The sequence below is a fragment of the Rhinopithecus bieti genome, unplaced genomic scaffold, assembly GCF_001698545.2.
Source record: "Rhinopithecus bieti isolate Rb0 unplaced genomic scaffold, ASM169854v2 scaffold_81780, whole genome shotgun sequence".
Classification (NCBI taxonomy): Eukaryota; Metazoa; Chordata; class Mammalia; order Primates; family Cercopithecidae; genus Rhinopithecus; species Rhinopithecus bieti.
The window spans coordinates 591,129-604,189 of NW_016830359.1; the positions used below are offsets into that span (position 1 = coordinate 591,129).

Below are 13,061 nucleotides of genomic sequence, written 5' to 3' on the forward strand. Positions count from 1 at the left end.
CTCGGTGGGGTCCCTCTCCTGCGGGCCCTCGGGGTGAGGCCGCTGTCCGGTCCCCTCGAAGTTCCAACTCCGCCGGTCGTGGCCGGAAGTGGTGGCGACTCCGGGGGGAAGTTGAGGCCCAGGTGGGGGAAGGGGCCGCGCGGGCCCGGCTGGCCTGGCCGGATACTGCGGCCCCAAGGGCACGGTCTCAGCCCTCGGCCCCCCCAGCCCTTCCTTCCCCTTTTCGAGTCAGTCTGGGTCCCGTTGCTGCCCCGGGCGGGCTGTGCGTGGCCTTTGATCAGGCGGGTAATTACGGGGATTGTGGCCGGCAGGAGGCCCATTCATTCGCCCTTGCGCGGCAGGCGGGGAGGAAGCGCGTCCCCAGGGGGGGAAGTGACTGGGCCAAGGTCAGCCACCGCGTGGCCCACGGGGCAGGGCGAAGGCGGGGTCTGGATCCGGTGGCGATTCCTGAGGCCTCCCTTCCCCGTGCCGAGTGGATCAGAGTGGAGCCCCGCCCCCCGACACCCCACCCCGACCTCCAGTCCAGGGAGCTGACCCCAATTCATGTGGATGAGTGCCCCTGGGACCTGCAGAGTCGGACAGAAAAGTGACCCACAGACACAGAAGGCACGAGTGAGTTGAGGCAGAAGCTTTTTCAGTGCCAGGCCCTGCGCTGTGCACTAGGCAGGGAGCAGGGAGATGAACAAGGGCCTGGAGTCTGAGTGGAAGGCAGAGACTGAGACCCCGGCGACAGAGTCGCCACCCAAGGTGACCAGACCCCTGATCCAGAGGTCTGGGGACTGTGGGAGTCAGGGAAGGCATCTTGACCCAACCCAGTCCGGGGGATGGTCAGGGCTTTAGGGAAGGAACGACTTAGTTTGCTTTTTGCGGTTACCTGGTCCCAGGCCCCATGTTGGGCAGTGCTTAGGAACCGTCTGGGGATCCGATTGGTCCCAGCGCCGGGAAGCATAGTTGCGTTGATCCTGGCTTAGCTCCTCTGTAAGACTGTAAGCCTCTTTGGCTAAATGCTGCTGACATTCACCTGCCTGCCTCTGCGCAGTCCCTGTGGTCCTCCGGCCACGGCCCCAGAGAACATCCAGATCAGATTTCTGCTTGCTTATCTCGCATCTTATCCATCCATCCAGGCTTCAGCAGAGCTGAGAGATGGGAAGGGCTCATCACCCGGCCTGGCCCCTTGCTGGTGCGCTGCCAGAGTGCATGCAGGCACTGGGTTGTATTCCCCAAGAGCTCTGGGACCAGGCAGGCCTGGGTTCAAGTCCCAGCCCCACCACTCACCTTTGTGGCCTTAGACGAGTAACTTCAGTGCCTTACTTTCCCCCGGGACAGAGTGGAAGTGGTAATAATAGTATTGACCTCAGCGGGAAGGCTCTTAATGCTTGCGTTTTAGAGCCAGCGCAGACCTCAACAGAAGGGTGTAAAGTAGATGGAAAGGGCTCTGGAGCCAGGCGTTCCTGGGCCCTGGCCTTGGCACTGTCTCTTCCACTTCTGTGACCTTGGACATGTCACTTCCCTTTTCCCAGGTTCAATTTCCCTTCAATTGTCTAAAAAGGAGAGCAAGTTCGTAATTCCCTGAGTAAACGTAATCCATCCAGGCAACTGCACAGGCCAGGCCCTGTGCTGGGCATGAGGTCACACATGGTCTTGGCACAGCACTGTCCTGTGAGGGCCCAGACGAGGTGCCTGGCCCAGCCTGGGTGAAAAGAGGGGTCTCAAGTCCCCCTCTGTGCAGGCGCAAGGTAGAGTGGTGCTCTGTGCTGGGCAGCCTGGCAGGAATCATACAGTCCTTGTCCCAGAGCAGCTGAGACCCATTTGCACTGGGGAGAGGGGTGGGGAGATTTGCCAGAGTGGTCTTGGGAGCTCTGACCTTGAGGGAGGGGTGTGTGGTGAGGGGAGGTTGTGTGTCTTGAAAGATAAAGAGGAGGGATTGGCTATCAGCAGCCTGTTACTTAAGGGAGGATGACAATGGGCTCTGGGCAGGGAATGGCAGGAGTAACAGCTCAAGGCCACCTGCAACTTCCTGGCTGCCTGGGAGGTCTTTTGTTACTAGGTCTACACAGCTCTCAGGACACCCATCCTCAGACATATCTCACAGGCCTTTCCGAACCTCGTTCATGCATCCTCTGGTGCATCCTGAGGCCCTCAGCCTAGTGAGGACTGTGCTGGGCGCTGGGGCCTCTGTGGTGTGAGAAACTGCAGATTCGACAACACTTGCTGGTGCACACTTTGCAGGAACCTGGCCTAGTGCCTGGTCCTCACAGTCCTAAATTCTCAAGGCTGTGGGATGGAGGTGGTCACCCCCATTTTAGGGGGATGGGATGGAGGCTCGGGTTGGAGGCTCCGTTTGGCACTTGGCCCAAGGCCCCCAGCAGCTTCAGAACCCAAGTCTATGTGTGATTCCGGAGCCCAGACCCTTGACCATCATGACCGCCCCCTTCTGCCCCCAGGTTGGGGTCTGGGGGGATAAAGCCTGTCCCGAAGTCCTTTAGGTGTTAGTTGTTGGCTTGGAGACGCTGGACTCCCTGCCCAGTGGGGTGTACAGTCCACGAGGACTCCTACATGCAGGGCTGCTGGCTGGTTCAGGGGAACCCCAGCATAGTAGGAGAAGCAGAAGTGGCTCGGAAGTTGAGTGCTGAGATCCATGTAGCCCCCAGGGAGGCCTCACTCACCCAGCATCAGGGAGAGCAAGGGAGATGTGGAGTTCGAGCAGTCACATCACCAGTGTCAGTGGCCCTGTCCCAGGAGCCCAGAGCTGTCACCTTACAGCTGCGAAGAAACCAGCGGAAGCTCTGAGCCCGGTGGGACGGCCCAGGGCCCGTCTGTTCCTGCAGGGGCCCTGGCTACCTGGGGCTGTCTTCGGTGAAGTTTTCCTGGTTCTGTCTCTGCCTTGCCCTGAGCCTTCTCCCTTTGGGCTCATAGACTATGGACGTCTCTCTTGTGCTAAATAGGGGTCCCCTCTGGCCCCCCTGTTTTGAGGCCTCCGTGGTGCCAGGCCTTGCAGTGGATAATGCTGGCATCAGAAGTTATCCTGGTCTCAGCCCAGGGTGTCTGGCCGGTCAGAGCCATGGATTCCTGAGGCTGCTGTGCATGGGGTCCTTGCTGGAAATAGGCCAGCCCTCAAGTGCACAGCCTGCTGGAGGCACTGTGGGGCTGACGGGGACCTGTAGTAGGTGTCGCAGAGGTGAGTGAGACACGGATCCCCTTGGGGGACACAGGACCATCCTCAGTGGTGGACGTTAAAGGGAACAAATGCCAGTGTCCACGAGTTAGAAGGAAACAAGCTGCCTTTGGCAGCCTGCCGACTCAGGTGTGACTCCAGCCTCCTACGCTGTGGCTCTGTGACATTGCTCCCAGCCACTCCGCTTGTCGAAGCCTGGCTGTGGCTGTGTGACATCATCCTAGCCACTCTTTTTCAAAGCTTCGCCGTGGCTCTGTGACATTGTCCTAGCCACTCCATTTGTGGAAGCCTCGCTGTGGCTCTGTGACATTGCTCCAGCCACTCCCCTTGTGGAAGCCTCAGTTTCCTTGTCTGTACAACAAGGACCACAGTGATAGGCCACGTTTACTGGGTGCCTCCGTGGCTTTTGGGTGAGCACTTGGCGCACATCGTCTCGTTTTATCAGGAGGGACGGGTAGCCCAAGCACCTTGCCCAGGTCATGTGGCTGGTTCCTGGTGGGGCCAGATCACACCCAGCCCTGCCCAGGGCGATTGTCCTCTTGCCCCTGCGCTGGCCTCATGGCCTCGAACTGTCTCTCACTGATGGCGGGGCCCAGGATCAGAGCTTATGTGCTTAGGGCACCCCGCACCCAGGACCTGGGATTTAATCCGTGCTTGGTGAGTGTGATCTTTTGTCATTGGATAAGAGAGGACAGAGCTGAGGGAAGGGAGCAGTCAGGGAAAGCTTCCTGGGGGAGGTGCTATTGATGCTGAGCCTTGGCAGATGGGCCAAGCAGCTGTACACAGAGAGGGCAGGTGAGGTGGGAGGAAGGGGCTGTGCAAAGGCCCGGGGGGAGAATCCACGCCGTCTGCTGCAAATCCCCGGCAGGGTGGGGAGCAGAATCCGCACTGTCTGGTGCAAAGGCCTGGTGGAGGGGGAGTGGTGCGCAGAGGGAGAATCCACACCGTCTGGTGCAAAGGCCTGGTGGGGGGAGGCACAGAGGGAGGATCCACACCATCTGGTGCAAAGGCCTGGTGGGAGGGGGTGGTGTGCAGAGGGAGGATCCACACCGTCTGGTGCAAAGGCCTGGTAGGGGGGAGGCACAGAGGGAGAATCCACACCGTCTGGTGCAAAGGCCTGGTAGGGGGGAGGCACAGAGGGAGAATCCACACCGTCTGGTGCAAAGGCCCCGGGGGAAGAATCCACACCTTCTGGAAAATGGCCAGCCTGCCCTGTTGGCCCAACAGAGGAGTCACAGAATGTAAGGTGGTCCGTGGGTGTGGTTTTGTGTGTGTGTCTTTTTTTTTTTTTCCCACATAAAGGCTTTGTTTTTAATGTTTTATATATATAAATTTTAAGAGATAGGGTCTTGCCGTGTTGCCCAGGCTGGTCTCAAACTCCTAGGCTTACTTGATCCTGCCTCCGCAGCCACTTAAGTAGTGACCAGGGGCTTTATTTATTTGTTTATTTTTTTGAGACAGAGTCTTGCTCTATGGCCCAGGCTGGAGTGCAGTGGCGAGATCTCGGCTCACACCAAGCTCCGCCTCCTGGGTTCTCGTCATTCTCCTGCCTCAGCCTCCCAAGTAGCTGGGACTACAGGCGCCCGCCACCACGCCCGGCTAATTTTTTGTATGTTTCAGTAGAGATGGGGTTTCACCGTGTTAGCCAGGATGGTCTCAATCTCCTGACCTTGTGATCCACTCTCCTCGACCTCCCAAAGTGCAGGGATTACAGGAGTGAGCCACCGCGCCCGGCCAGGGGCTTTTTTTTTTTTTTTTTTTTAAGAGCAGTTTTAGGTTTGCAACAAATTTGAGAGGAAGGTGCAGAGATGTCCCGTATCCCCCCTGGCACCCCCCCACAGCCTTCCCCACTATCAACTCCCACTCCAGGGCGGCGCGTTCTGTGACAGTGGATGAGGCTACACGGACATCTGATTGTCACCCAGAGTCCATAGTGTACTTTGTAGGTGTGTGGGGCTTTTGGCCAGAAGACTGTTTTGTTTGTCTTTTAAACAATTCTCTGTTACTCGGCTGCCCTAAGACCCAGAATCCTTTGCATAAGGATCTGAAGATGTGCAAGGCACCAGGTCCTGCCGGCTGTGCCCCGCAGTCCCCACAACACACCGCACCCTGACAGTAGACGAAGTCCCTCGCTCTCACCCTCTCGGAAAGTCGAGTGTGGTGACTGGGGCCGTGAGCTGTCTCTGCTGTGGCTGTGCTGGTGCCTCCAAGGAATCCGGCTGTGACGGGGAGGGTGTGGGTGGTACGAGTGGGAGACCTACGGGAAACCTCTGGGAAGCTGCCGCACAAGTCCAGGTGTGAAGTAGCTGGAAAAGAATAGAGCAGCCACCATCCTGGCTAACACGGTGAAACCCCGTCTCCAGGCAAAACATTAGCCAGGCGTGGTGGTGGGGGCCTGTAGTCCCAGTTACTCCGGAGGCTGAGGCAGGAGAAGGGCGTGAACCCGGGAGGCGGAGCTTCCAGTGAGCTGAGATCACACCACTGCACTCCAGCCTGGGTGACAGAACGAGACTCCGTCTCAAAAAAAAAAAAAAAAAGCCGGGCGCGGTGGCTCAAGCCTGTAATCCCAGCACTTTGGGAGGCCGAGACGGGCGGATCACGAGGTCAGGAGATTGAGACCATCCTGGCTAATACCGTGAAACCCCGTCTCTACTAAAAAATATAAAAAAAACTAGCTGGGCGAGGTGACGGGCTCCTGTAGTCCCAGCTGCTTGGGAGGCTGAGGCAGGAGAATGGTGTAAACCCGGGGGGCGGAGTTTGCAGTGAGCTGAGATCCGGCCATTGCACTCCAGCCTGGGCGACAGAGCAAGACTCCGTCTAAAAAAAAAAAAAAAAAAATAGAGCAGCGAAATCGATGCGCTGCAGCCAACCTCGAGAGGAGAGGAGAGGGAGAGGGGGCCAGAGCAGGGGACGGCTCACCTCTGCGTCCTGAGCAGGGGACGGCTCACCTCTGCATCCTTTACCTCGCCCGAGGGACGTGCAGGCTGTGCTGTAGGAGAATGTGACCTGCCAAAACCGGCTCAGACGAGAGGGAAGGTATCCACAGACCAGTCACCGTAGAATGAACAGGAAAGGGTCCAAGGAGCTTTCCCCACCACCCTCAGGGAGGGCAGGCCTGGGGTCTCAGTGGTGTCACAGAGATGTCCCGGGGCTGAGGCAATGAGGGCCCGACGCGGGATCCCTCGTAGCATCACCCCACCTAGCCTGGAGATCCACCAGAGGTGCAGGAGGGAACAAGAATGAGGTTTTCAGGCCAGGAGTGAGGGGTGAAGCGGCCACAGAAAAGGGCAGTGAAGGAGCTGGTGGAGGAGTGGAGGGGTTGGCGCTGTAGGCGTCTTGAGCCGGGAGCAGAGCAGAAAGGCGAGCAGGAGAGGGCTCTGCAGTGGGGCCAGGTGGCGGTGTTGGTTCCGGAAGCAGCCATGGGCACCGGGGCAGCAGGTGCTGGGTACCCCTGGCACCTGCCCTCAGGGAGCGTTGTGCCCAGGAGCAGATGCAGAGCCCCAGGAAGGAAATACCAGTAGAAGTGATATCATCATGCTCGTGACGTGGTGACAGAAGGTGCTGACCGGCCGGGAAGTCAGCCCTGCCGTGGGAAAGGTGGGGTGTGGGCCTCGGGGAGAAGCTGACATTTGAGCAGACCCTTGAAAGGTGAGACCGAGCCAGGCAGGTGGAGGAATGAGCCCAGCCTCTCAGAGAGAGAGACCAGGCCTGGCCGGGGCAGGTGGAGGAGTGAGCCCGGCCCCTCAGAGAGAAAGACCAGGCCTGGCCGGGGCAGGTGGAGGAGTGGGGCCGGTTCCTCAGAGAGAAAGACCAGGCCTGGCCGGGGCAGGTGGAGGAGTGAGCCCGGCCCCTCAGAAAGAAAGACCAGGCCTGGCCAGGCCTGAGCCTGTTGGTGTGTCAGGAGCAGCGCAGTGCACAGTGAAGATCCAGGCCAGCTGGAAGGAGGGGTCTTGCAGAGGTGCTGGAGCCGGATTGGGCCCCGTGGTGCCTGGGGAGGAACCTGGAGTTTGGATTGAGGGGCAGCAGGCACGTGCAGTGGTGGCAGTTTGGACAAGGAGGTGATGAACTGAGTTGCTTTTTGTTGGTGAGAACAGTTTTATTATGAGTCCCATAGAGTAGAATTCTTCATTTTAAAGTGCACAGTTCAGCGCCTGTAATCCCAGCTACTTGGGAGGCAGAGGCAGGAGAATCCCTTGAACCCAGGAGGTGAAGGTTGCAGTGAGCCGAGATCGTGCAGTTGCACTCCAGCCTGGGCGAGAGAGTGAGACTCTGTTTCAATAAATAAATAAATAACGAAGTATACAGTTCAGTGGTTTTTAGTGTATTCACTGATTTATGCAGCCATCCCCACAGTCGATTTTAGAACCTGTTCTTCATCCCTAAAGAAATGCAGTGCGTCTTCAGCAGTCCCTCCCTCCCTCCCTGCGTCCGGGTCCCTGGGAAGCCCTGATCTGCTTTCTTTCCCCGGGTGCGCCTGTTGTGGGCAGGTGTATAAATAGAATCACGCGCTGTTCTGCATCGGGCGTGTTTTACCACGCGTGCCGTGTTCGAGGCTCATCCCTGTGGTGGCTGAACTTCACGCCTGGTTATGGCTGAGTCGTGTTCCATTACGGTCATGGATGGACCACAGTTAGTTCATCCGTATGGACATCTGGGTCGTCTCTACATTTTGGCGGTTATACCTAATGCTTTTGTGAACATTTGGGTGCTGCTGTTTGCACGGACAGATGTATGTTTTCTCTTGGGTTTATGCTTAGGAGTGGACTTGCTGGTTCTTACAGGAGTTCTTGGCTTAACCTTTTGAGGAACTGCCAGATGTTTCCCACGGCGGCCCCACCTGTGGTGCCCTGGCACCAGCAGTGGGGGGCTCCCCGCTTCTCCTGGTCCTCACCAGCACTTGTTTTCTGAGGCCGGCACAGTGGGTGTGAGGTGCTGGCTCCCTGTGGGTTTGGTCTGCCTCTCCCAGACGGCTCATGAGGACATCCTTGCTCGTGCGTATCAGATATTTGTCTTTCTTCGTTGGAGGAATGCCTGCTCAGATGCTTTGCCCAGGTTCTAATTGGGTTGTTTGAACTGAGTGACTTTAGGAAGATGAGTTGGTGTGTGGTGTGGGGAGGGCACTTCCAAGAGGCAGGGTGGGAGCCAGGATCATGGTGAGAGGGAGCGAAAGCCCTAAGGGGGGGAATGGGGAGAAGAGAGTGAGGGTGGACGGGTGGGAGGGAGGAAAGGGCCGCAGCCCTCCGTGCTGGAGGGGGTGGGGTCGGGGGGAGAAGGCTGGTCTGGGCACCCCAGGGCTCCTCCCCTGCCCTGCAAAGGCAGGACCACATGGGGTGTACGGTGGCTCTGAAGAGGCCGTGGAGTCAGGCTGAGAAGGAGTCACAGGATTTGGTGAAAAGTCAGGGAGGGTGTTTGTTAGCCGAGTGGTTAGAGGATGACTGTCGGGGAAGGAAAGGAGGTGGCTGCTCCAAGCCGCAAGTAGACGGGAAGGAAATAAGAGACAGAGGTGAGGGAGAAAGCAGGTGGGTGCCAGAGAAGTTTCTGGGCAGGGAGGGCCGTGGAGGGCCAGGAGGAGTTGCTTCCGAGAGCGCGGGGGAGGAGGAGGTGAGATTGGCAGCAGAAGAAAGGGGATAATTGGCAGGCAGGCCTCCAGAGGGGTGGGCGGGACTTCATAACAACAATAATAACAATCATTTGTGCTAATTGGATCTCTGGAGGGCCGGGGGCGAGGGGGAGGCACCCCTGCCCATGCTGCAGGTGCTTCCTCTCTGGAGCGGAGGTCAGAGCCAGGTGAGTGAGCACCAGCAGCGGCTGGGAGAGCTGAGACACCGGCTGAGAAACAGAGGCGGGCAGGGAGGCCGGGACCCTCGTTTCAGAAGATGTGAAATTCCCAGCCTTCTGGTCGATCCCTTGAATAGCCTAGGGTTTTCTTGAGAGCAAGTGGGGGGCCTTGTCATAGGGAGCTGGCCTGGACCCTGAGAGCTGGGTCAGGAGCTGCCTCAGGCCCCCGCAGCTCCTGGGGCCCCCGCCTCTCCCATTGCTCCTCTCTGCGGATGAGGGTCCCATGCTCCCGCCATGAGGTCCTGGGGGTAGGGCCTGATGGATTAGGACACAGGCCTCAGCAGGGGCTGAGAGCATGCCTGGAGGGACGGGAGAGGAAGAGAACTGGGGAGCATTGAGTGAACACCCGTCTTAACCCTGATGAGTCCTCAGAAGCCTCCACTCAGTCACTCAGTCCCCACACAGGCACCTGTCCTTCCCGTCCCTGCTTTGCAGAGGAGGCAGCTGAGGCTCAGCCATTTCTGAGGGTGGCAGAGCCGGTGATGACGCCAGGGACTGGCACCGCGGCTGCCCGTTGCTCACAGGGGCACAGCGCTGTCACCCAGACTGTTTGTTTCACATCTCCCTGGTAGGTGTGGGCCCCTCCCTCTCCTCGGAGAGGAAGTTGGGATGCAGAGCAGTGTGGGCCCTGTCCCAGGTCGCCACGGTGCGGCCTTCCTTCCCGCCTGCCTCTGAGAAGAGCCTCCGGACCCTGAGCTGTGGCCCCTCGCCGCTTACCCCTCCTCTGCTGCCCCAGCCCCTCTGGCTATGGAATTTGTGGACCCTTATGCAAAAAGGCAGGAAGAAAGTGTCTTCCTTTCCTGGAGGTCTCTGGGTCGGCCAGGGTGTTTTGTATTTGGCATTTCACCCACAGGTGAGTGCAGAGCCCCCCAAGCCCAGGCTGTGAGCCTCCAGCACTGAGCCCTTGTGCTCTTGGACCCCACTTACAAAATGCAGGTCAAAGGTGAAGTGACCAGGAATTCCAGGGCAGCAGCTGCTGAGCACAGAGCCCCGGGCTGGGCCGCTGCCCAGGCCTTGCTCCAGGTCCCTGCCTGCCCCTCCCTCCTGGCGCCATTCCAGGTGCTCAGCCCCTCTGCTGCGCCTCCCTGGCCCGGCCATGGCCTGGAAAGTGTGCCCCAAACCCTGGCACCCTCATTTCTTTACATCGGGGTCAGCAAACTTTCTCTGCAGTGGGCCAGATAGTAAATATTTTAGGCTTTATGAACCAAGAGGGGAAATGAAGGCTACTCTCGATGGAGGTACGTGGCTGGCTGTTTAAAGCGTGACTGTTTGAACATGTAAAAAGCATTAGTATCTGGAGGGCAGTTTGAGGGCCAGCGCCCCCCACACAGGGTCAGCCCCTCCACGTCTGTAGGCTGCCTCACTTCTGCCCCCCATCCGGCTATCACCGTGGCAGGATCATGCCGTGTGCCTAGGGCTGCAGTGCCCGTTGTGGGCAGCGCAGGCCTGGCTGGCAGCAGATCCCTGCTGAGTGAGAGGTGATCTCTGCTGGCCTCTGGGCGGGCCACTGTGCGGTGGAGAGGAGGGGTGTGGAGGGCAGACTCCCACCTCACCCATCCACAGCCTGGTCAAGGCCTTGGCCCTGCAGGAAGCTGGCCCGAGGTGGAGGCCAGGGGAAGGCTCTGAGCTGGGAAGTCCCTGCTTTTATTGAGTTATGTGATAGAGTTTCACTGGAAGGACGTTATCACCACTTGGCAAACAGGTTTCAGCCGAGAAGCGGTGAGGAGCAGCCTCCGCCACCTCCTCAGCCGCTGGTTGCAAACTGCTCTCTTCCCGTTTTTTCTTGTACTTTTTTTTTTTAACTTTTCCTACAGTGCTGATTCTTATGCATATTTAATGTTCAGGGTGTTGTAATTAGAAAGCCTGTACAATTTTTAAAAGTTTATTTTCTAATAGAGGTACAATTAATGTATTACAACATTTGATTTTTCTTTTTCTTTTCTATTTTTGAGATGGAGTCTCGCTCTGTCACCCAGGCCGGAGTGCAGTGGCATGATCTCAGCTCACCGCATCCTCTGCCTCCAGGGTTCAAGCGATTCTCCTGCCTCAGCTCCCCCCCAGTAGCTGGGACTACAGGCACCAGCCACCACACCCGGCTAAGTTTTGTATTATTAGTAGAGACAGGATTTCACCATATTGGCCAGGCTGGTCTCGAACTTCTGACCTCGTGATCTGCCTGCCTTGGCCTCCCAAAGTGTTAGGATTACAGGCATGAGCCACCGTGCCCGGCCAACGTTTGCTTTTTTACAGTGTACAATTCAGTGGTTTTTAATATATTCACAAAGCTGTGAATATATTAAATCATCACCACTATGTAATTCCTGAACATTAGGCTGGGCGCAATGGCTCCCCTCCTCTGGCAGAGTCTGAGAATTAGGTTGACATGAAACAGAATAACAGGAGAAAAGCTTATGAATGTTATTTTATTTTATTTATTTTTTTTGAGACAGAGTCTCTCTCTGTCGCCCAGGCTGGAGTGTAGTGGCACAATCTCGGCTCACTGCAAGCTCCGCCTCCTGGGTTTACGCCATTCTCCTGCCTCAGCCTCCCGGGTAGCTGGGACTACAGGCACCCGCCACCACACCCGGCTAATTTTTTGTATTTTTGGTAGAGACGGGGTTTCACCATGTTAGCCAGGATGGTCCCGATCTCCTGACTTCATGATCCGCCCGCCTCGGCCTCCCAAAGTGCTGGGATTACAGACGTGAGCCGCCGCGCCCGGCCCGGAATGTTATTTTTACAGGTACATGGGAGACTTCAGAAAGGGAAGGCCTCTCGCAGCAGTGAGGCCTGAGGGCTTCTATGCCGAAGAATAGCGACTGTGAAAGAGTCACTAAAGTCCTTGGGGAGGCTGAGGGAGATAAGGGTTGGTCTGTGCAGCTGTCTCTCAGCCTCAGCTCCTGGTGCTGGTGACGAGGATGTCCTCTTCGTCTACGGGGAGGGCATGTTTCACATGGGGTTTCGTCTGCTTTCAGGAGGAAAAGGGGAGGCTAGAGCACCCTTCTTGCATCTGCTGCTGCCCCCGTGCCTTTGGAGCTGCACTGGGGTGGCCTGTTCTGTGCCGTGGCCTTCACCGCTGGCCCCCCAGCACCCAGCCATCTACCAGTTCCGACGCGTCGCCCCAGCCGCTGTCCAAAACACCCCTTTAGGCTTTTCCCTTAATACAGACATAATTACCTGTGATTAAAATATTAGGAAAATGAATATAAGAAACACGTTGAGCTCACTCTCACTCTTGATGCTGGGTGTGGGAGGGGTGCCAGCTTGCATTCTCTGGCCGGCTCTGTGGAGGAGGGGTGACTCCGCCCATCTCCCCCGGCATGGTTCTCGTAGGTTCCTCACCATAGGGAACCTCACTGGGATGGAGACTGTCTCTGCAAAAAGCAGTTCCTGAGATTTGGGCTTTCCTGTCGGTAGCCTGTGGAGAGGTAGAGCTAGCCTGGTCGGGCTGCAAGCGTGTTCACGGCAGTTGAGCCTGAACTCTTCCATCCGAGGGACCCAAAGGCCGAGGGGGTCTGTCCCAGGGAGGTCTGCCTGTCAGTCCACGTGGGTCTCACCTCTTCCTGAGACGGGTCCGGGGAGGGTCTGAGTATTGGGATTTGCTGTCTGGTCTCAAGCCTGTGCTTTGCCCGGGCCCATCTGTTTGGGTGCTCACCCACCTGTGCCAGGTGCTGCCCTGGGTGCTAGGGACATGGGTGTTGGGAGGACAGGCCAGCTAAGCAGAGACAGACAGTGGCAGGGTAGCAGGCCTTAGGAAGAGAAAGACAGGCGGGTGGAGCAGGTGGGGACCTTGAGGAGGTGGCCCTCACCTGGAGTCCAGAGGAGGCAGCTGGGAGGACCAGAGGAGAGCTCTTCGCAGGGGCAGGGTGGAGGGAGCCGGGGAGCACTGGGCAGGGGCGGGGTGGAGGGAGCCGGGGAGCGCTGGGCAGGGGTGGGGTGGAGGGAGCCGGGGAGCGCTGGGCAGGGGCGGGGTGGTAGGAGCTGGGGAGCGCTGGGCAAAGGTGGGGTGGAGAGAGTGGGGAGTGGCAGCTCCTGGCAGGGCTGCCNT

General features: G+C 57.9%; 1 protein-coding gene across 1 annotated transcript in view; it reads left to right on the top strand.

The window, feature by feature from the left end:
• The first annotated feature begins 444 nt into the window (after positions 1-444).
• ZNF787 (zinc finger protein 787) overlaps positions 445-13,061 on the top strand; it is a 43,213-nt gene continuing 30,596 nt past the window's right edge. The window contains exon 1 of the mRNA XM_017865355.1: positions 445-612. The gene's annotated coding sequence lies outside the window, so the exon portion shown is untranslated. The remainder of the gene's footprint in view (positions 613-13,061) is intronic.